The sequence below is a fragment of the Pseudorca crassidens genome, chromosome 1 (assembly GCF_039906515.1).
Source record: "Pseudorca crassidens isolate mPseCra1 chromosome 1, mPseCra1.hap1, whole genome shotgun sequence".
In the NCBI taxonomy this organism is placed as follows: Eukaryota; Metazoa; Chordata; class Mammalia; order Artiodactyla; family Delphinidae; genus Pseudorca; species Pseudorca crassidens.
The window spans coordinates 196,157,873-196,179,611 of NC_090296.1; the positions used below are offsets into that span (position 1 = coordinate 196,157,873).

The window sequence follows — 21,739 nt, forward strand, 5'->3', positions numbered from 1 at the left end:
TACAGCGAGCAACGGTTCAAGGGATGGTTTCTCCGTCGCATGTGTTATTGGGTTGAACGTTTCTGCTCTGGCTTCTTGGAGTTTGTTCCTAAAAAGTATCCCCAAATATGTTGATGGAGGCAAGACTCTGAATAAAAGGAGGTCAATCCAAAGCGGCATTTAATCAGAATCGGTCGCTTTCTAGGCTGGGGGTTGAGGGCATAGCCAGGGAAGGGGGAGAGGGCAACACTGTACTAGATTGGCAGGAACGAGCCATTCCTAAGCCCAGCTCATTTCAGTAAAAACAGGCATGAGGTGAAAGCAAGTTTGGAAACTGAATTCTCCCAACATGACTCAAGGGTTGTCTTTCGGATGCCAATTTGCAATTTGGTTTTTAATAGGTGGATGAAAGTCTAATCTCCACATGAAGAATAGGACATCCGACGTATCATGTGAGCATGAAGTGGAAAGGGGCTCTTCCCCAAAACCTAGAGAGATGTTGGAATGCATATTCTGGAGAGGGAGATAATGTCCAGTGGGTCTGTTGTATAATGCAGCTGTGTACGGGGCAGGGGCAGGGGGAGGAAATAGGATTTAAAAATACAACCGTGTACGTCAGAGACGGGTTATAAAAGCATAGGTTTCTCTTTCAGGAGCCTCTGAAGTTGGAAAGTATGAATTACATACACTCATTAAGACTTGTTACGTTAAATTCAGAGAGTAAAATTAGAAGTCACGTTAATGATCCCTCCATCCAACAACTGGGCAGCAGATGCTGGAGCTTCTGGTTAAGAGATTACATGGTTCGAGACGACGATGTGCTGTATGTGTCCCTGGCCAAGAGGAGGTGTAACAAACATATTATCAGGCACAGAAAATATGCAGCCCTGGAAAAGGGACGCACGAATCGGACTGCCGTGGCGCTTTCAAAGCTGCACATTTTCCCACTAAACCGCTGTTTCGGAGAATTAGTGGCTTTTTTTTTTTTTTTCCTTAGAACGAAGAGTTAATCTTATCCAGGTTCAGAGCCAGAAACCTGTCATGTGAAATCCCAGCGAAGACCAACATTCTTTCCAGGTTCGTTACTCGCCGTGGAGCTGAGTTTTCCAACGATGCCCAGGCTGAGTAGCTGTTAGGAGAAACGGAGCCACTTGTGGCCACTCTGGGGGGCTCAGGGGGACAGCTCTCCTGGTGTGCGGGTTCCTTTTGGGGGGGAAATGCCGCTTGGGAAGCATGAATAAGGAAACCTGAAAGACTGGGAGGGACCGGGGCGTCCCGGTTTACAGACACCAGGAGGTCACAGGTTTGGTTCCCTGCAGAGGTGCCCAGCGCACTGATGGAAAGTGTCCCAGGCTTCAAGCTTCAAACCTGCGAGTTTTAACTCCTACCCCTTCCAACCATCAGAAGAGGAAGAGCTGCAAGAGAGCTGTGAACAGAGGAGTGTCCACGGGAGCGGGGAGGCTGCAGCCAGGCTCCCCATCCGGGGACGCGTGCAGGGAGATGGGCGCAGGCCGCCCTTTCCATCCTGTTCTCCGACACGAGCCGAAGGGCCGGCGGGGCAGGTGTGACACGATTCTGCTGGTTCCGTGCATCCAAGCCCTCTTCTCTTTTCCACGTTGCCTGCAGCACTTTAGTTCCTTCTTTCGGGGACCGGGCAGGGCTCCATTGCTTTTCTGGATTCCAGGGTGTACCCCACCAATTACCCGGGGTGGCTGGGAATGAAGCCACTCTGCAATGTTCTCGTATGCAGCAGTCACAGCTGCCTGACCTCGAAGGGAGCAGTGGACCCAAGAAACCAACCGTGAGGCAAAACCTGGGGGTCCACACCCTCCAGTCGTGCACCCTCGGGCCGGAAACTTGCAAACGAGGAAGCGCACCGGGCCGGCTGGCGAATGCCTTGCTCGCCTAGCTCGCATCTGACCAGTGCCCACGGTGTGCCAGCTTCCGAGCCAGCCGCCGGGCAGAGACGTGGACCCCCGCCCCCGGGGGCTCATACCTGACACTGGGGTCCCCCCTGCTCTGAGCTCTGGGGGTGTCAGGGTGCTGCCCACCTGCCTGCCTGCCTGAACTTCCTGTCCCAGCCCGTCACCTGCCAGCCCGCGGTGGGCAAACCTCCAGCTGCCGTGTCACCTGACTGCTTCTCGGGATGCCTCCTGGTCTCCAGGCTTCCCTAGGGTCCCAGCCAGGAGAGGAGATGGTCCCCGTGTCACGGCTCAGACGCCCTGTTGGCGGTCCTCCCCGACCCTTGATGGCTGGGAGCCGCAAAGCTGGGACTAAATAGAGAGGTGCGCCTCCTGGGGACCTGGGAAATACCGGGGCGGAGACCTGCAGGTCTTCAGTCTGCAAATTGTGCATCTTAACCACGAGGGTCCCCTGTGTTTGAAGAGCGCGTTTCTCCATAAAGCGCAGGACAGGGAGGGCTTTCAGGTGACCAAACTGCATCAGCACCTCCTCGGCAGCAGGCAGGAGGTGCCCAGACGGAGCGTGACAGGAACGGGCCAGAACCCCTGCTCCTCCTGCCAAGGAAGCGGACAGATGATGAAGGCAAAGAAGTCAACTGTGCTTTATTCGAAGGGAAACCGTTACGGAGAAAGAGGAATCAGGCGAGAGGGAGAGGATGACGCGTCACGGCCGTTACGAGTAGAGTGACCCGTGAAGGTGGCACTTAGAGCACGAATTTGGAGGCGAGGAAGCAGCTACTCGGGTATCTGGGAAGCGCACCCCCAGTGGAGGGACAAAGGCCCTGAGGTCGGAGCCCCCCGCCCTGGGCTGGAAGGAAGAGGGGCAGAGCGTAGGACACGAGGCCAGGGGTGCAGCAGGCCAGTCAGGGGTCTGAGCTCTGAGTGTGCGGGGCCTCCGAGGGCCGCAGCAGACGCACAGGGTGAGGCCTCGCCCCGCGGAGTGGGAAGCAAGGGCGGGCGCCACAGCAGCAATGCAGGAAAGGAGGCTCCTGGCCTAGGTGCCAGTTCGTGGTGGACTGGATGTGACGCGTGGAAGAAAGAAAGAAAGAAACCAGGGACCGCGTCCAGGGCGTTGGACTGGGCGCCTGGGTGCCCGGGCGGATGGGGTTGGCATCACCCAAGAAGGGGGCAGGCCTGGTGTGGGGCGATCGGGGTGAAGTGTGAGACACACATAAAGTCCACGTGAGGATGTCAGGCGGGCAGGAGTTTAGTGCAGACAGAAGGCTGAAATCCCCAGCACAGAGGCGTTCTTCAAGCCCCCAGATGGCAGTGCTCATGGGGAAGTGGGTGAGGCTAAAAGAGGCCTGAGCCCGAGCCCTGCGGGCAGACAGGTTAGACCCACTTTACCCACCAAGGTCTAGAGACGTCTCTGTCCAAGGCTGCGGAAGGGGGTCCACTTGGCCGGCCCCCAGCTCCTAGGGCCCTGGGAGACAGGCCCCCAGCCCACTTCCTCTTGTCTACTGCGCTTCTCCCAGGCCAGGAGCAGCAGTGATGGCCGGTCGCCAAGTGTCACACGGGATCAGGGCGGGCAGGATGCTGCACGCGGACGCGCACAACCCCCGAGGCTGCCAACCAGATAGCAGTGCGCAGTGTGGCCACAGGCCCAGGAACAAAGGCAGGTTGGCCACTGCACGACATCTGCAGTTCCGCACAGAACGCGCCCTGTTACGCCCTGGGGCTCGGAAGCAGCCGGTCAAATGGGCTTCCCAGCAAACCCCCAAACCCGATCTCTTTCCCAGGCCAGACCCCAAGACGAAGGTTCCGGAAGGTTCCAGAAGGTCCCTCAGTCCCTTCCCCCCTCCAACCTCCCCCACTAGGTGGCTGGGAGTTAGGGCTACATTCCCAGCTAGCATTTCCTCTACATGAAGCCACGTTTCTCAAACCCAGGCGCCTGGAGATCCCTCTAGATTCTTCGATTCCCACATTGTTCTAGAGGAAACTCTGGTCACCTCAATCCACGCTGAGAATTACTGACTGTGGAAATCCACATGTCTGGTGTTTGTTTTTGTGTTTTTGAGCCTGAGATTAGAAAGGCTTTAGGTCCTGAACCTCTTCCCCGGGGTGGGGGGGGTGAGTGGCCAAGAGTTCGAAAGCCCAGCTCTGGATTTCCGTGGCCTCTCGGTAAGGCCTTACTCCCCTCATCCGTGAAACGGGAACAATAACCGTCCCTGGTTCTCGGGGTTAAATGAGTTAGTAAGTGTTAAGTTCTTAGAATAGTGCCTGATATAAGGAGCCCTCACGCAGTCCCAGGGACCCTTATTACCCCCGCAGGAGTGTGACAAATGGACAGAGCCCTCTGCCTAGGCCAGGTTGGAGCCGTGGTCGGGAAACAAAGTTTCGCATTATTTAAGCCTGGCCGCGGCGCACGCCGAGGCCTGCGTCACTTCGAACTGCAGTGTGAAGGGGTCAGACGGGGACTTCCTTAGAGCGACTGAAGTTTCTCTCTGTTACACTTTAAACACAGTCTCGCCAGGTGTCCTGGGAGCAGGACGAATTAAGATAGTCTCGGCCAGTGAATGAAATCCAGGGTTTGGAATCCAAAGAGACAGAAGCCCGAGCAGCGTCAGGCAGCTGGATGGGCAGAAAATTGTCCCCTTTTGGTGTTTTCTTTTCATCCACAGACTTTCGTACGTGTCCTCGGGCATCTGTCACTCCCAGGGACCATCAGGCTTGGCTGGAGCGATGCAGTCCTTGACGCTGGGTTCTGAAGACTCAGGGAACATGCGTTCATTGCTGTTGTTTGGAAAACCAGGTGAGCTTCTGTGCGGCTCAGCCCCCCTGGGTGCCGGCTGGAGGGGACTCGGGGCGGCTGGAGTGTTTGCTCAGCCTGTGATCCCGCAGCCTTGCCTGCCCAGCCCCAGGGACCAGCTCCCTCGCAGTCGGGGGACATTCTTTCCTGGGGGCATCCCTGAATTTTCCTGGGCATCTACAACTGCAGTCAGCCGCTCACAATTCGCATTTCTGCTCCCACCTTGTAAACTTTCGCAGCCAAGCATTTGCCAGAGCCCTGGGGCCACCACCTGCGTTAGCCTCCAGCCAAGCAAGGACCTGCAGGGAGGCATAGACTTGAGGTTCTAGTTTACATTTTTTCGAATGAATGTTAAAACAAAAACATAACTACTGAAATTAAAAATGCTTGTTTGTGCAACACCAAGGTCACCCAGCTTGCCTTGGACGGACCGTCATCACACTTTGGGATGAAGAAAGTAAACATGACAGAACTGTGATCAGAGCCAGATAAATTTCATCTTTGTTACAAAATAAATTGACGAGGACTTTAAAGAATTACCTCCTCACGGCATTCCTTTAAAACTTAATTTCTGGGGCAGTGGTTAAGAATCCACCTGCCAATGAAGGGGACACGGGTTCGAGCCCTGGTCCGGGAAGATCCCACATGCCGCAGAGCAACTAAGCCCGTGCACCACAACTACTGAGCCTGTGCTCTAGAGCCCGCAAGCCACAACTACTGAGCCCACGTGCCGCAACTCCTGAAGCCCGCGCGCCTAGAGCCTGTGCTCTGCCACGAGAGAAGCCACTGCAATGAGAAGCCCATGCACCACAACAAAGAGTGGCCCCCGCTTGCCACAACTAGAGAAAGCCCGTGTGCAGCAACGGAGACCCGACGCCGCCAAAAATCAATCAATCAATAAAAGCTTAATTTCTGTGTCCTTAGAGGAGGTAATCATGTCATTGTTCATAGAATAGTGGTTTCTGATTGTGTGTTGCATCTTTATGCCTAAACACACGTTTTCACATTAAAAAAAAAAAAACCCACTGGTTTTCAAAAAAGATGCAAGAGGCTTTCACTGCCAGGCCTGCGAGGGTCCTTAAACGGTCAGAGAACCCTGTCTGAGACATGAGTACACTGAGGCTCTAGAGCAGCTGAAGGGAAGTCCACACAAGCCAAGGTGAGGCGCTATTCCCCCTGTGCCCCCCTCCTTCCCAGAAGACGCCCCTTGCTCCCTTGCCCTCTGCCGGATCCCAGCCCCGTACACCAGAGGCCTCGCTGCCACTCTCCCTGCCCTCCTGGGAGCCTCTGTACGTCCTCTGGCTTGGGCACCTCCTCCTGGCTGCTCCCCTGACCCGCCACGTCCAGTGTATCCCACGTTTACAGGCGGCTCCCTGCAGGCCACCCTAGAGACACAAAGGGGAATGAAAGCCAGTCCCAGGCTCGCACCAGCGGCACTTGGCCTCTGGGGCGACCCTCTGGCCTCAGCCTCCGCCATCACACTCTGAGGGCTGCCGAGGGTCTCTGGCAGGGCCTTCCTGGAACTGTGATTCCGGAGGTGGGAGGCCTTGGTGTCTGGCGGAGGGAACCAGACCACATGGGAAGATGTCTGCTCGGTTTCGGGGGTTTTGTTAGATGCTCCACAGCTGGGGCTCTGTTAGCTGGTCCCAGAAATTGGAGTCCGTGGAATGTCAGTGTTCCTCGAGAAGATCTATGAGAAGCAGGCCCTGTGATCAAGGCAATTTGGGCAACACTGCAGACTCTAATCTCCCTTTGGAGCACGATACCGTGCTAGCTTACGAAGGACTCCCAGGAATCCTAGAGTGGAGAAACGTGTTCAGCCCAGCGCGTCCCCATCTCATCTGATCACAGAATCCTTTCCTGGCAGACGACATCTGGAAAGGCCGGGGAACACTGGATTTGCCTACGGTCCAGCTCAAAACCCCGATATCTCGTTTCCTCTGATCCGGTGGCGAGCTCTCAAAATTCGGGACAGATTGATTTTTCAGGGACGGTAACAATTTCTGATAATTGCTGCTTAGAAGCCTTCCCTCCCCCTCTCTCCCATAAGAAACTTAACCACAGGGGGAAAAAAATGAAGTTCTGGCCTCGAATGGAAGTAAACAGCTGGAGCTGATGAATTCCAGAAGCAAGTGTCCCTCTAAGCATCTACGTGAGAGAGAGGTGCGTGCCACGGAGGCCATGCAAATATAATTACTTCCAAGTAGAGTACCTTCACCGTTTCCCGTTTTCCGTGAGGTAGCAGGGAGGTCACGGTGAGGCCGGCCGTCCAAATATGGCTGCCGATCCCTCTGAGTCAGCAAAGTGTATTAAAAAAAGATCTTTGGGAGAGAAATTTCTATTTTCATATTCTAGTTAAGTCTCTCCAAATGTATGGGGTATTATATTTAGAGCTGCGGTTTTCAAAGCATGAAAAAAACCCCTTTCGAGGAGAATCATACTCAAAACCCCTTCCCACAAGCCCCAGGCCAGCTTCTGAGGCAGCCTCAGGAGACCCCAGGAATCCGGTCTGGACCTCAGTGCTCTGGGGCCTTGGTGCTCAGAGGTGGGCCTCAGACCAGAAACTTCTCGTCACCCGGGCGCCTGTTGGAAATGCAGCCTCTGGGCTCCACCCAGACCTGCCTTTACACTCCGCCTCCAGGGAATCTGGGTGCACGTTAACGCGGAAGAGGCAGGCACGGGGATTTCTTCCTCGATTGGATCGTTCTAAATACCAGAATGAGGCTTCTTGAAAGTTAGTCTGGAAATGTTCGACGCCCAGCCCGGCGACCGCTCTGAGCAGGTAATCCAAGCGAGTGCTGTCTTCTCTCTGCAGAATCTACTGTGTACCACTCCTCTCACAGAAATGGCAAGAGAAGAAGTGAAGGTGGCCTGGAAGGAGGCAGGAGAAGAGAGAGCAAAATGGTTCAAAGGAGAGGGTGTGAACCAGAGTGCCGGGGCTTGAACCGAACACTCCCACCAGCTCCCCGCCTCCCACCCCCGGGTGGAATCGGGAAGGTTGATTAAGGTCCTGTCCTATTATCCCCATCATCACAGGGGGGTGGGGGGTGATGGCCATGGTGAACATGACGATGGCACCTATCAAACGACTGATAAGCAGGAAGCACCTGGAATCGCCTGGGCGGCCGGTCAGGGCCGTCACTCCCGAGTCAGTAGGCTCTAGACGCGTGCCCCGGGCGGTGCTTGTAAGCACCTGGGCTGGGAGCCCTTCCAGGCCCAGGGTTCAGCTGGGGCCTCCCGGGCAGCCCCTCTGCAGGGTGGTGCTGGCAGCCGGGAGCCTTTCTGCATCGTGCTCAGAGCCTCTGCAGCCTCTCTGGTTTCTTGGCACCGTGAACCACTTGGTCTCAGTCCAGGGATTTGCTCTTATAGAAAAGAGAGGAAAAAAATAGAAAAGTTGTGGAAAACTGACACAAGGAATTAGGTCACCCTAGAAATGCTAAGACATCAGCAAAGCCCTTGATTAGGAGGATTTCATTTGGGGACCTCTGATGGCCGCCAGGCCCTGGCTGTGTAGGCAGAGAATTCCAGATGGGACAGGCAGGCGGGTGAAGGTCAAGACGATCCACCTCCTGACCTCCGCCTTTCTGCTGCCGAGGGCAAGCCGTGGGGCTGCCCCACCGTTGAGGGTCTTGGACCTGGGGTCTGGGAGTTTGGGATCCTGATGTGGTGACCGAAGCAGGCTGCCCCTCCACGTGGGATTCAGTATCGAGCTCCCCTACCAGCAGAACGCTAAGCCACCCTCCCCTCCTTCGGGGGCCTCATCATTGGACTTTCGCTTCCTTGGTTTTGATGCCAGCGTCGTGTTCGCAGAGACGGAGCAATTGTCACCATTTGCCCTGCAAAACACCTCGAATGATGAAAGCTAGTCTTCCACTCTGCTGTAAGCCTTTAAGCCACTTACCAGACTGTTCTTACTATAAATGCATCTCTGCATAGACAGTCACCAGCCTCTGGAACACACTTACACCTTGGAGCGGCGGAATGCATTTTAATGGCATTAGTAAGAGCTGGGACCCGAGCAAAGCTGTAAGGCCCTCTCTTGCTCAGTTAAAGGCGGCTGGATGGGGCAATGGACCACCTGTCTCGCAGGAGCCGGGCTGCAGGGAAAGGGATGCTGCGACCCGTACTGAGTGAGAAGGGAGGGCTTGAAAGGAAAGGGGGCTTGTAGGTGGTGGTTGGATTTAACCGAAAAAAGAAGCAAAGGGAGAAAGGCTTGTGATGCGGTGGAATGAGCACCAGGCTTGCGATTAGCTCTGAGGCAAGTTATCTGCCTGTTTCCCCATCTGTAAAATGGGTGCAGTGGTATCTATCTACTCCCGTGAAGAAGATGAAAAGGGGGTTTCCGAATCCATTAAGCACCACATCATACGGCCTCTGCTGTTGCTCAGGCACTGACTAGGAGACCGGCCCTGTGTTTGCAGCAACCCTGAAGGAAGGCAAGGGTGGCTGTGCCCATTTTACAGATAAGGAAAGCAAGACGGTTCCCTAACTTGCCCAGGGCCACGTGGCTGGCAGGCGCTGGAGCTGAGCTTTGGATGCAGGGCTGCCTGGCTGCATCTTTACTTCGGGAAGGATGTGCTGTGTTTCCTGGTGACTGTGTAACGGGACAAAGCCACACGCCTGGAAACAGCAGCCTGAGTCCGTGAACTAGCTCCTCTTCTGCACAACTGCACCCCTGTGTGGACCCCGGCCCCTCTCCAGCACCCACCACCCAGGAGCGGTGAGCTCTCTGGTCGCTTGCGGTGCTGGCCACCCTGAGCCAGGGCAACAAGGAGCCAGACTTGCAAAAGTCCTTCTCCAGAGTCCTGTGTCCGGCTGCTTAGACGGCAGGTGGGACCAGGCCGCCGAGCATCTCTGCCAGGCCCTGGCCGGCAGCCGGCGCCTCTCTGGGTCTACACTGACAGAGGGGAGAGTGCAGACCTCCCTCACATGGCTTCTAGAGCGGGACAGCCCGCTGTCACGGCAACTCCAGTCATTCCCCAAGCGCCCGCTGAGCCCGCTTACTCTAAAGGCGGTCAGTGTGAAGAGAAACCCGTCCCCGTTTTCCCTGCAAGGGTGTCGGCCGGCCACCTCCGTCCAGTCTCCTGTTCTCTAGGTGAAACCTCCCTGCCCCCTTGTCTTCGGGGCTTGTGGGACTGAGTTCTCAGAGCTACCGGCTTCCTGCAGCCCGAGCTCTCCTTGCTCTGTCCACGCACGTCCGGTCTCCATCCTTCCCAGCTCAGGGCCCAGAGAGATGACCAACCGTTCTCAGCCTCGACGGCTCGGGCGGAAGGTGGGAGCCCTGGGGGGGAGGCAGGCAGAGCTCTCGGCAGCAGCTGGCCCTACGAGAGCTGAATAATTAGGGGATTCTGTAGGTGTCAGGTTCATGATCTGGGGATGAAGATGGGCTTTTCTGTGGTTGTCCATGTTACATTGCTGATCCTTCATCTGCATTTATAGACCCCCAATTCCAAGAAAGTCTGGAAATTCTGAAAACCTGGAAATGTATCAGCCATTCCCCTTCCTGAGCCGCTGGGAACATCAGAGAACGAAGCCGCCAGCTGGACCCCATGCTCCACAGAGCGGGTGATGCTGGTTGGGAAAGGAGAGAGAGAGAGAGACAGAGAGACAGAGACAGAGACAGACAGAGACAGAGAGAGACAGAGACGGAGAGAAAGAGAGAGAGAGGGAGAGGGAGGGAGGGAGGGAGGGAGGGAGGGAGAGAGAGAGGGAGGGAGGGAGGAGGGAGGGAGGGAGGGAGGAGGGAGGGAGAGAGAGAGAGAGACAGAGAGAGAGACAGAGAGACAGGGAGAGAAAGAGAGAGGAGAGGGAGGGAGGGAGGGGGAGAGAGAGAGAGAGAGGGAGAGAGACAGAGAGACGGAGAGGGAGAGGGAGAGAGGGAGAGAGAGAGGGAGAGAGAGAGAGGGAGGGAGGGAGAGAGAGAGAGGGAATGAGCTGGAATCCAGTCCAGCTGGACCCCAAAGCCCAGACTCTTTGTTCATACCTCCACCCAGCCCCTCCGTCCTGGGCTATCTGCCTGTCCAGGTCAGATGGGGAGGGGAGGGGAGGGGTCGGCTCAGCCCCCCAGGGAGCAGGGGCTCCCACCTCCTCTGCTCCCTCCCCTCCCCCTGTTAAAGTGCAATCGTGTAACTAACACATGTCAGATGAGCTCAATTTGGTAATTCTGGGCACCTGCAGTGCCGAGGGCCCGAGGGCCCGAGGGCCCATCCTGCACGGGGAGGGGCGGGCTTGGTGCGGCTGGCCCTGCCCACCCTCAGCCTGTGGTCAGGACTTTGCGACCAGGCTTGGGGGATGCTCCAGGAGCTACCGTATCCTCCCCATGTTCACGTTCCTAAGAAACCACTCTCAGATTGAGGGCTGAAAGGAAGGGGCAGAAGAGAAGAGAGCAGACGTCAGGGGAAGACGCAGGAGAAAGGAGACGGGCTGACGTGACGTGGATTCCCGTGAGCTCGAGCTTAACTTGGGTCCGATTGTAAGTTAATGCCCGCCTCCGAGATGATTTAATTAGAGGCAAATCCCACAGGCCACCTGTTGGTTTAGCTCTTTTTCCTGTCTGGTGGGGATGCTGGGACTCCCCGGGGGAACATGGAGCAATAGCCAGTGACTAGATTCTCCTGGGGGAAATGAGTGAGAAAATGTTCAACCCCAGACCCCAAACTGTTAGATTTTCGTCCCTAATTGGAACGCAGACCCTTGCGCACCCTTGTCTGCATCTCCCACGTGCGTGTTGTGTTTTCTTTATGGGGTTGGGATGGGCGGGGGAAGGCGGGCCCGGCCCTGGTTCTGCTGGCATCTGCACAGCGTCACCCCCGAGCTGGGTGTCTCTGATTAAATCACAGTCTCCCCACTGCTTCTCCACGTCAGGGGGGGACTCGCGTCAGGCCGCTCGTGCTACATACATGACTTCACAGCGGTTCGCATTTCTTTTCTGCTGTTCATTCCGAAACAGCTGGAGGCCCGAGAGGGAATTCAAACCAAGTTGCCGGTGGATGGGCCCAGGGACTGATGCCATCCTACAGGCATCCCCGGGACCAGGGCACAGGACGAGGGGCTGCGATATTGGCTCGCGATGAGCCGTGGCCTCTGAGGACGGCGCCGCACCAGCCCCCCGGGCCCCCTCCTCCAAAGGCTTTGCTAAATCTACTCCTCAGAGGGTCACCCTTCCTGCCGTGACGTCCTCGCACCATCAGGTACTGTCTGGATCATTTTTGCCGTATCCACATACCACATACTGTAGTCTGCTGCTTACTCCATCCTTTTTCCTTAAGTAGACTCACGTTTTTACTTCGATAAATTAGTTTATAAGGAAACGACCTCACGTTTTTACTTCGATAAATTAGTTTATAAGGAAATGAACTACCGCCGCACTAAAGGGGAAAGTGGTATCATTTGTCAGCCGTGGAAGTTACCATTTTAAAAAACGCCATGAAAACCACGGTGTTCTCAGAATGTAGCTGCTGCCTGGGGCCGGCTCTCTGCCCCGCAGAGGGAAGGGCATCGCCGGGGGACACGCCGTGTGTTGGGGCTCCCTCTGACGTCACCAGGCGGGACGGGAAGCATCTCTCACCAGGGACGCAGGGTCCCTCAGCTGGTGTCTGGGTTCCTGATGCTGGGGCGGCTCCTTGCCGGCACCCTGCCGTGTGGCCCCCGTCCTGCCAGCCATCAGGACCTCCTGGTCTCCAGCTCCGTGTGTCCCCGAAGTCCTCCCCTCTAGAAAAGCCTCTCCTTGGCCCCGGCACCATTGCCCTGCCTTCCAGATTCTTCCTCCCGTTCACCCCGTTTGGAATTCTGCCCTTCCTCCCCGTTCTTTGTGGGCTGGTGCAGCAGAGGGCTGGGAGCTGTGTAGACATCTCCGGTCAGGAGGACCGCGGGGCCACCTCACTGACCCCAGCGTCCTGGGACGTCACCGCAGGACGGGGCTCCAGGTGCACCAGCTAGGCTGGGGTGATGGGTGTCTGTGGGTGCCCAGAGCCCACAGCTGGGTCGGTGTGGTACCAGCTGGCCGAAGGGCCTGTCGACAATCAGGGCTTGGCCTCCCGGCCTCCAGGTCCCCGGGCAGTGGGTGCCCAAAGGGCAGGCCGAGCCTGGCACGGTCAGTGCTCGCAGGACTGTCCCTGTGGGTCACAGATGCGCCCTCCACAGATTCAAACCCTGCAGCCGAGTGATGCCCACGTCCCTGTGCTGGACCCGGTGGTCGGCCCGGGGGCGGGCGCTGCTGGTAGCCGGGCAGGTGTCCCCCGCTGCTGCCCCCTCCCCTGTCTCACCCTCTCCCAGGGCCCCTCCTAGCCGGCAAGCACGTCTGCTCTAAGGTTCTCATGGGTATTGTGGCATCCATCCCTCCTGCCTCCCAGGTGTGTGCTTAGCCTGGGGCCGTGCTGGAGACAGATTGTTGATTCCAAGGTGAGGATGTCGACCCGGTCCGGATGGAGGGGGTGGGTAGGCGGAGGACAGCATGCCCACCCCGCCATGGCCGCCCTCGGCTCTGGGGCTGCCCGTTTCCTCCTGCAGGCTGTGGGGCTGTGCTCCGCCTCTGAGACCCTCCCTGGGGTGACGAGGGTCCCTCGGCAAACACCTGTTTCCGATTTCTCCCAGGCTTAACCTCAGGTTGGGGCGGTGATGCCGCCTCGCTGGGATCCACTCCTGGGTGTGGCTGTGCAGTGTGTTTGCTCAGAGGGGTGGGGAAAGCCCAAGCCCACGTCCCGTGTCACTCAGGGTGGGAGACGCCGGGAAATAGAACTCACAGGGGTCGCGTCGGGGGAGACCAGAGTGATGAGGAAAGCGCAGACAGGTGCTTCCACGATGCTGAGTGACCACCCATCTCCCTGGTCCCCGTGGAGGCCCTGGGACGGGCTCCCACCCGCCTGGCGTGAGGGCGGCAAGCTGACCGGTCAGGCTTTAACCCCGGCCGTCCGACTCCAAGGCCAAGTGCTCTCACTACGGTGAGAACAGATTCCCTCTGGCACTCTTCGTGTTTTCACACCTGTTGAAGTGTGAACACTCTTAGATGAGACGAGGATGCTAAGGTCGTTAGATTCACTGCGCTTTTCCTTGTCCGACAGCTGCTTTTGCTAGACTCTCCTGGGCCCCGGGTCCCAGGCTTCCTCAGGAAAGAGAGGGAACCAAGGCCAAGCCTAGAGACACAATTCTTTTTTTTTAATTTTACCAAAGTCTAGTTGATTTACAATGTTGTATTAATTTCTCCTGTGCAGCAGAGTGACTCAGTCACACATATATATTCTTTTCCACTGTGGTTTGTCACAGGATATTGACTACAGTTCCCTGCTTTTTTTGTTTTTAAACTTTATTGAAGTATAGCTGATTTACAGTGTTGTGTTCACAATTCTTGGTCTGAAATGGAGACTTTGAAAAAACAGAACAGTGCTCTCCGCCATCAGGGGCAGCAGAGCCACAGGCCTGGCCTGCGGGGCTGGATGGATCCACAAATGCTGGGGTCTTGGGGTCTATCAGGGAGATGCAGGGCGCTGAGAGCATGGGGGGTCCGCTGAGTCTCCCCCTCACAGTCACCCTCCTCGGTGCTGCCTGCCCAGCCAAAGCACCCGTGGGCTTAGCTCGGTAGTGGCGGACCGCCTGGGGACCCTGGACAGACACGCTGCAGCCCCCAGGACGATGGGGCTGACGTGCTCGACTGCCAACCCGGGCTTTGCAGCAAGAAAGCAAACACGCCTTCAGCCGGCCTGACACATGGCCCTAAGACTTTAATAAAGCAACTCTTTGACACAAAACATAGGGATGGTTCCTTGGACCTGTTTCAGTGTATCGTGTCGCTCTTTGCTCTTGGAGATGTTACAAGCCTGTGAGGGACACAGTCCAGAGTCTAGTTTTACAAGGTTTTTGCTTAGAAGTGCAACCGCGTGTTGGCTCGGCCGACGCACAGATCTTTGGAAGAGTTTAGCGGGGAGAAAGATTAAAGTGACTCTAAAACCACAAACTATGTACAGAATGTATTACGGACTTGAATTTGCGGGCTTTTGTTCTTTTTTTTTTTTTCCTTGCCTCCTGCAGCTTGGGGCAATGGTTTCCAGAAGAGTCTGTTGTTTGGATTTAAAACTGCTTTGTGGAAATACTCTGTTCTCCAAGGTTCTGCGGGTCACGGAACAGTTGGCCGGAGTCCTGGTGGGCCCCCAGGAGGCTGGTTCTCTGGGTGATTCGGGCAGGGCTGGGCCTGGACTAGGGGCTCCGGGAGTCCGGCCTGGGTGGGAGTGGGGCCGGCCAGGTGAGCCCAGGGGCTGAACACCAGAAGTCCAGACCTCACTGGTCTCTTGTTTTCCTGCCTAATTTCTAGTTAAAGAAAGTAGGTCCTAGGGGCTTCCCTGCTGCTTTTGTCTTGTTTTGTCCTGAAGAGTTCACACCCTAGGGTGGGCCTTAGACACAAACCTCATCACCACCCTGACCTTCTGAGCTTCCAGCTGCTTCTGAGTCCAGGGTGGTTTTGATCATGGAACACAGTGTTGCGAGACCAGATGGGGCAGGAGGCTTCCGTGGCTGGGACTGCCCCTCCCTGTGTTTCGTGGGTGATGAGATCCCACACACAGTGGATCACTGTTGCCTATCGTCCTGGGAGTGTGTCTTGTTTCCTAATCAGAGGGCGAGCTCTGTCAAGACAGACCCCATCCCTCATAGCTCCTTTCTTTGCCCTGGTGGTAAGAGGATTCAATACAGAATATGTGGAATCTAAAATAAGACACAAATCAACATATCTACAAAACAAAAACAGACTCGCAGACATAGAGAATAGATTTGTGGTTGCCAAGGGGGAGGGAGGGTGGGGGAGGGATGGAGTGGGAGTTTGGGATGAGCAGATGCAAACTATTATGTACAGGAGGCATCAACAACAAGGTCCTACTGTACAGCACAGGGAACTGTATTCAATATCCTGTGATGAACCATCATGGAAAAGAATATGAAAAAAATATATATATATGTAAAACTGAGTCACTTTGCTGTACAGAAGAAATGAACACAACATTGTAAATCAACTAGACTTCAATAAAATTAAAAAAAAACCATAATCTGGATTTCATTGGAAGTTCCAGACCCAGCATTCCGGCCTCAGGCATCTGGCCTGGAAGAGGAGTGTAAGAACAGCCGGATGCCTGCGATAAAGGCGCTGGTCCTCTCTTTCTGGTGATTTTCTGGCAACCTTTAGCCAATCCTTGGCTATAAGCCTTGGCTTATAGAAGCACCACCCCCACCTCTGCCTTCGTGTTTGCATGGGGTTCTCCCCGTGTGCATGTCTGGGTCCAAGTTTCCCCCTTTTAAGGACACCGGCCATATTGGATTAGGGCCCACCCTCATGACCTCATCTACACTTAACCAATTACATCTACAATGACCCTGTTTCCAAAGAAGGCCATGTTCTGTGGAACTGGGGGTTAGGACTTCAACATATGGGTTTTGAGGGGGGTGGGAGGGATATAATTCAACCCATCACACCACCCTACCTCTTGGACCTTGGGACAGTGGGTGAATACTTCTGAACCACATTTTCTCCATCTGTGGCATTGCTGGTCTTTTACGATTCTTTCCAGCTGCTAAGCTCAGTGATTCCAAAAGTCTGGAGCACATGATGGTCTATTTCATTCCCTTTCTTAACGGTTTTAGAGCAAGTAATTCTTTTCATTGGACGTCATTTTTAAAAGCACTTTATCTGGGCTTTAGGAAACTTATCATGGTTATTTGCATGGGTGACACTCAGTATATTTAATGACCAGTATGGGGGGCCCCAACCAAACAAATGGCCACTGGCCGTTACAGCTGCACTGAACATATTGGTGTGTACTGATGTGTACTGGCTGGATCCCAGCCCTGGGCCTTTCTGTATTTGCTTTGTCTCCTTTTCGACTTAATCTTCTTCTTTCCAAAAAAGATTTTTTTTCTGGCTTTAAAATAGACATATAATCATTGTTGAAAATTTGGAGGACCCGAATTTTAAAAACCTAAAATACCACTTCTTAGCGATACATGATGGTATTGAAGCAGGTTTTTATGTGTATTCTTCTTTTTTCATATTTTAGCCTTGATATTCTTCTGTGCATTAAATACTTTTCGAAAATATAATTTTTATTTTTGCAAAAATTCTATCCTACGGATGTGCTATTTCCATTTTTTCAGTATTACAAATCACGCTGTCTTGAACATAATGATGTTAAGCACAGTGGTATTTAATCTTTGTGCCTGTCCTAACTGCTTCCTTAGGTGAAGCTCCGTAGCGTGGAATTACTGAACAAAAGTTTATACATATTTTAAATGTGTATTGTCAAAATGCCCTCCGGAAAGGTGGTGACGATGAACTCTCTCAGCAGTGTCTGAAATTACCTTCGTTTCCTATCGGGATATTTGCTCTTTTCTTATTGATTTGTACAAGCTCTTGTTATACTTAAGATATTGGATCTATTCCCGCACACGTGTTGGAAGTATGGACTTCACACTTCTCAAAGTAAAGGTCCATATGCCTTATCACATGAGATTCTCACAGTGTCAAGTTCCATGACTTGTACACAGAAACACCCAGTCAATAGCCACAGCATATAAAGGGATGACATCTGCCATTAAGAAGCATATGTTGTAGCCCAAGGAATTTAAACAGCTACAAAAACCAAAGTGAAACAAATGCTGTAATGGAGGCATCAAATACTGTGGGATCAAAGAGGAAAGTGTGATCCGTTCCAACGAGGAGAACCTGGGAGGTCCAGTTTCATTTGGGGCTCGAGTATGATTTTTAACCAGAGAAGGAGACATTCTAGGCTGAAGGGTCAGCATAAATACAGCACATGGCGTGACAATTCCTGGTGTGTTTGAGAGAGAGAGGGGGGCGTTCACGCCTCCCAGTGCTAAGAGGACCTTGAAGGCTACAGGGCTTTATGTAGACAGTAGGACCAAGTGGAGAACACTCTGCCCTGACCTGTGTTTGGGGAGGACGGTGCTGGCAGCCGTGTGGATGAGAGAAGGGAGAAGAGAGAGACCGCTAACTTGCTTTAAAGGAAGCTTTGTGGGACTTCAGACCAAGAGGGCAGCAAGGGAGGGAAATTCAGAAATTTTGTTTCTGAGCCACTTAGTCTGGTGGCTAGAGGACAGTGTGTGTGGTGGGGCTCCTTCCCAAGGGGCCGTAAGAGGGCAGGGCTGTCTCTCTATAGCGTCACAAACCTTTGCCTTGAGACGGACAAGTTGAAATGTCTGTAAGGGAGACACCAGAGCAGGCCTTGTTACAAGTTACCCTGTTAATTTTTTCAAGTTCTTTCCACATACGGGGAAAAGAGAATCATTCAAATGGAAATCGTTGCCACCTGCTGTAAAATAACAACAAAATTAAAAGAATAGGCAAATACGGTTTTACCTGGCTGCCTGACGAAATGGGTTGAAATGCCAGGGAGGTAAAGGCAGTTGTTCTATTATTAATGGCACAGTCCATAATACTCAGCAAAATGCTGTTTTCAGGTTTAAATTTTAGTGAAGACTTTTTAATGTTTAGGCTCTAAAGAAGATCCTCTCTTTTTTTTTTGGAGATGATGTGATTGAAATGACAAAGTGGTAAATTATGAATTTCAAACGAGGGCACTTCTGGCCTCTGAGGAACAGTCCAGAATACCCCTAGATCTAGAAAAGTGTGTTGTTTTTATGGACTTCAGGTATTTCTTTAGTTACCCTTCTTCCAAACCCCCAGGGACACTGGCTCAAAGTGTCTCCTCCGGCCTCTGTCTCCCCCCCTCACTCCAGAGGGGCTGAGAAATACAGTCACGACAAGATGTAACTGACACTCAAGGCCGGTGTGTGCCAACCTGGGGAGTGGCTTTTTCTGGGGCTGGGACCCCCGTCACTAGGAGGGTGGCGTCCCAGGTGTCCTCTCTCTGTCAGAGGCCCCCTTATCTCCCTCCTCCCTTGATGCCGTGTGTCCATCCTGAAATCTCTTCCTCCTCCCCTCCCCCTGCAGCGTGTAGTGGGCAGGGACAGGGAAGTGGGTCTGGGGTCAGAAGGCTGGGATTCGGACCTGCCATTGTCATGCCAGTTACTGAACCTCCCCTGGCTTCCGGAACCTTGAACTGCAAAATGGGATCACAACGTGCCTTATCCGTTCACAGTTAAACCCACCGACGGGTGCAGTGCTGGGCACAGAAGAGGCGGGCGGGCTGTGTGGCCCCCGTTCCCAGTCTCTGCGGGGCAGGTAATTACCCTGTCGTCTGAACTTGTAGGGGACGTTCAGTTTACACTCCTGCATTACCGAGACCATCCCTGCGGGCAGAAACACCCCCATTCTGCCTCCGGTCCCCACCGCAGTCGTCTCCCCAGCTCCCAGCTGATGCCTGAGCCCCCTGAGGCTCTACAGAGACCTTCTGCCTCTGGGTGACAGATGACTCTCTTCTCCTCCGGCCCAGGGAGGGAACCACCGCCTAATGTTACCGAATGTGGCGAGTATTCAGATGTAGCTACCAAAGCCACTGCCTGGACCAGTTATTGTCCAGGGCTCTCGTGTATTCCCTTCTCTCCTACCCTTTCTTCATAGCCAGAAGGGGTGGAAATTCCCTAATTCATCTGTGCACTTCGAGGAGAATGAGAATGATGAACGCGCTGCGGTTCGTGGAATAAATAGCTCTTGTAAAGCCAGACTAAGTTGTGATTTGCAGTACGGATTTTCCCGTCCGAGTTCTTAGAATCTGTTCCGTCAGCACATTCAGGCTCTGTGTCCAGACATCCGTCAAGTGAACGGCATCACCTCCAGCCCCGCTCAGGGTGTGGGTGGGGCTTCGGTTTGTCTCGGAAGGCTGGGCTGAGGGATATGCAGGGAGCAGGCTCCGGGTGGATGTGTGTGGTCGGAGAGTTGCCCGCCGACCTCCTGCTGTCTGGAGGACAGAGCCTAGTACCCAGTGGTCCCCAGGCCTCCCTCCCACCTGCATCTCAGTCCCTCCCCTCCACAGGGCTTTGCACACAGCAGCTGTGAACCGCCCAGCAGGCCTGCCTCTGGGGGGGACCACAGGTACCTCTGAGAACTCCCAGGGGACCTGGCCAGCCTGGCTGAGCAGCTGATGGTGGTGGGGGGAGGGGAGAGGTAGACAGGGAGTCAAACACAGCCTGCAAATTTTTTTTTTAATAAATTTATTTATTTTTGGCCGCGTTGGGTCTTCGTTGCTGCGTGCGGGCTTTCTCTAGTTGTGGCGAGCGGGGGCTACTCTTCATGGCGGTGCGCGGGCTTCTCATTGCAGTGGCTTCTCTTGTTGAAGAGCACGGGCTCTAGGGGCATGGACTTCAGTAGTTGTAGCTCACCGGCTCTAAAGCGCAGGCTGAGTAGTTGTGGCGCACGGGCTTAGTTGCTCCGCCGCATGTGGGATCTTCCTGGACCAGGGCTTGAACCCGTGTCCCCTGCATTGGCAGGTGGATTCTTAACCACTGCGCCACCAGGGAAGCCTGTTTACAAATTCTTAAACAAGAAAATCTGCTATAAAATAGCCCTGCTTGGCTCTAAAACAGGCGCCTCTGTAGCTCATTCTGGAATCTGTAAGATATCAAGAGCCAAGCCCCAGGACGGGGTGGGCAGGTGCGTGGGTGCTGCCTCTCCCTGGGCTACCTGCCCACGCGCCCCGTCTCCCTGGAGGGCAAGGCTGGGCTCTGAGCGCGCTGTGTGGAGGCCTCAGCCCTGCCACCTTCCTGCCTTATGGGATTCTGTGCTGAGTTGTTGGCTCCACTGGCCAGAGTGGCACGTGCCTTCCTTTGCTTTGAGATGAAATGATGCTACAGGATGCATAGAGCGACAGACGTCGTATTGGAAAAGCCACCTGTGACTTGGAGGGTTCAGGTCTGAGGTACCCACTTAATAAGTGACTTGGGAAACTCACCTTGGACCTCCCGGGCCCTTGCAGGCTCTGCTACAATCCTGTCCTCGGGATCCAAGGGCACCCTCTAAGCAGGAATATTCTTAGTGTCTCTGGCTGAGGTGCCAGAAGACCCCCTTCCCCTTGCACCACGTGCTCCACCGTCACAGCTACTTGGTCGACAGGTGACATCTGGGCAGAGACTTGGAGGCAGGGAGACGCTTTCCAGGAGGGGAATAGCCAGTGCAGAGGCTGCGGTGGGAGTGAGCTGACCCGGTGGAGAAGTGGCTGGCGGGAAGCTGGGGAGTGAGCCAGAGGGGTGGCGGGGTCCCACCTCGGGGCGCCTGAGGGCCATCGGGCGCCACCTGCTTTTGCTGGGAGGAAGGGAATGGGTGGGAATCACTGGGGGATCTGGAGCAGAGGAGAGGGCGATGCTCTGAAGACAGACGTGTGGCCTGCGTGCACGTTCACACACCGAGGTGAGCACACCCAGGCCTCAGCGTGAGCCAGTCTGAGTCGCAGGACTGCCATCCAGCAGATGTGGCAGCTAAGTGCTAGGGAAGGTCACTACTTGGGCACTTAGACAATGGTGGGACTGAGGTCACAGATGAGACAAGGCTGACGGCAGAGAATCCAAGGCACAGATCCACTTCCAAACTGCAGATGGCCAGGGTGGGAGACCCAGGCACCCAGGGGTTTCCCCGGGAAGTGCTGGGCGCCCAGCCCTCCTGTCCGGCCTGGGGCGTCCAGCCCAGAATTGCACCTCCTAAACCACGCCCTTGACATTCATGGCCATGTAACTTCATTGTTCCTGATGGCAGTAGTCTGTTTAGTTAACCTCTGGCTTCCTTTTTTCCTGGTACTTTTATACATCTGGTTCTGGTAAAATAAAAAGATTCACTCCATTTACAACTGTACTTCCTGTGCTGGCCTGGGCTTCCCTCCCCCCGCCCCCAGCTGAGGCGGACATGACAGAGCCCCTCCGGAGAGACCCTCCAGGGGCGGGACAGCGCCCGCTGTGTCCCCCGGGACATCAGAGACTGCCCCTCCCTGGGACCGGCCACCGCACCCCCTTGGAAGTCACCACTTAGGAAGGGACTTTCCAGGACACCACACTGCAGCATAGGGTCCCCTCCCAGGCTTTACCGGGACCCCAGGTGGAACAAGGCTGCCTCCTGAGAATGTGGGTTCTTGGTCCTGTGTGGGTTTTACACTGGTCCCCCTTTATC

The 21,739-nt window shown here is 54.7% G+C and overlaps 1 protein-coding gene across 3 annotated transcripts in view; it reads left to right on the forward strand.

The window, feature by feature from the left end:
* ZNF438 (zinc finger protein 438) overlaps positions 1-21,739 on the forward strand; it is a 297,450-nt gene that overhangs the window by 196,393 nt on the left and 79,318 nt on the right. The window contains exons 11-15 of one of the 3 annotated variants that reach the window (XR_010934694.1): positions 381-431; positions 633-1,056; positions 4,562-4,692; positions 9,188-9,409; positions 10,129-10,362. The gene's annotated coding sequence lies outside the window, so the exon portion shown is untranslated. Of the gene's footprint in view, positions 1-380; positions 432-632; positions 1,057-4,561; positions 4,693-9,187; positions 9,410-10,128; positions 11,162-11,638; positions 11,880-21,739 lie in introns of those variants that run through there. The other 2 variants (XR_010934693.1, XR_010934699.1) reach the window with 2 other exon arrangements.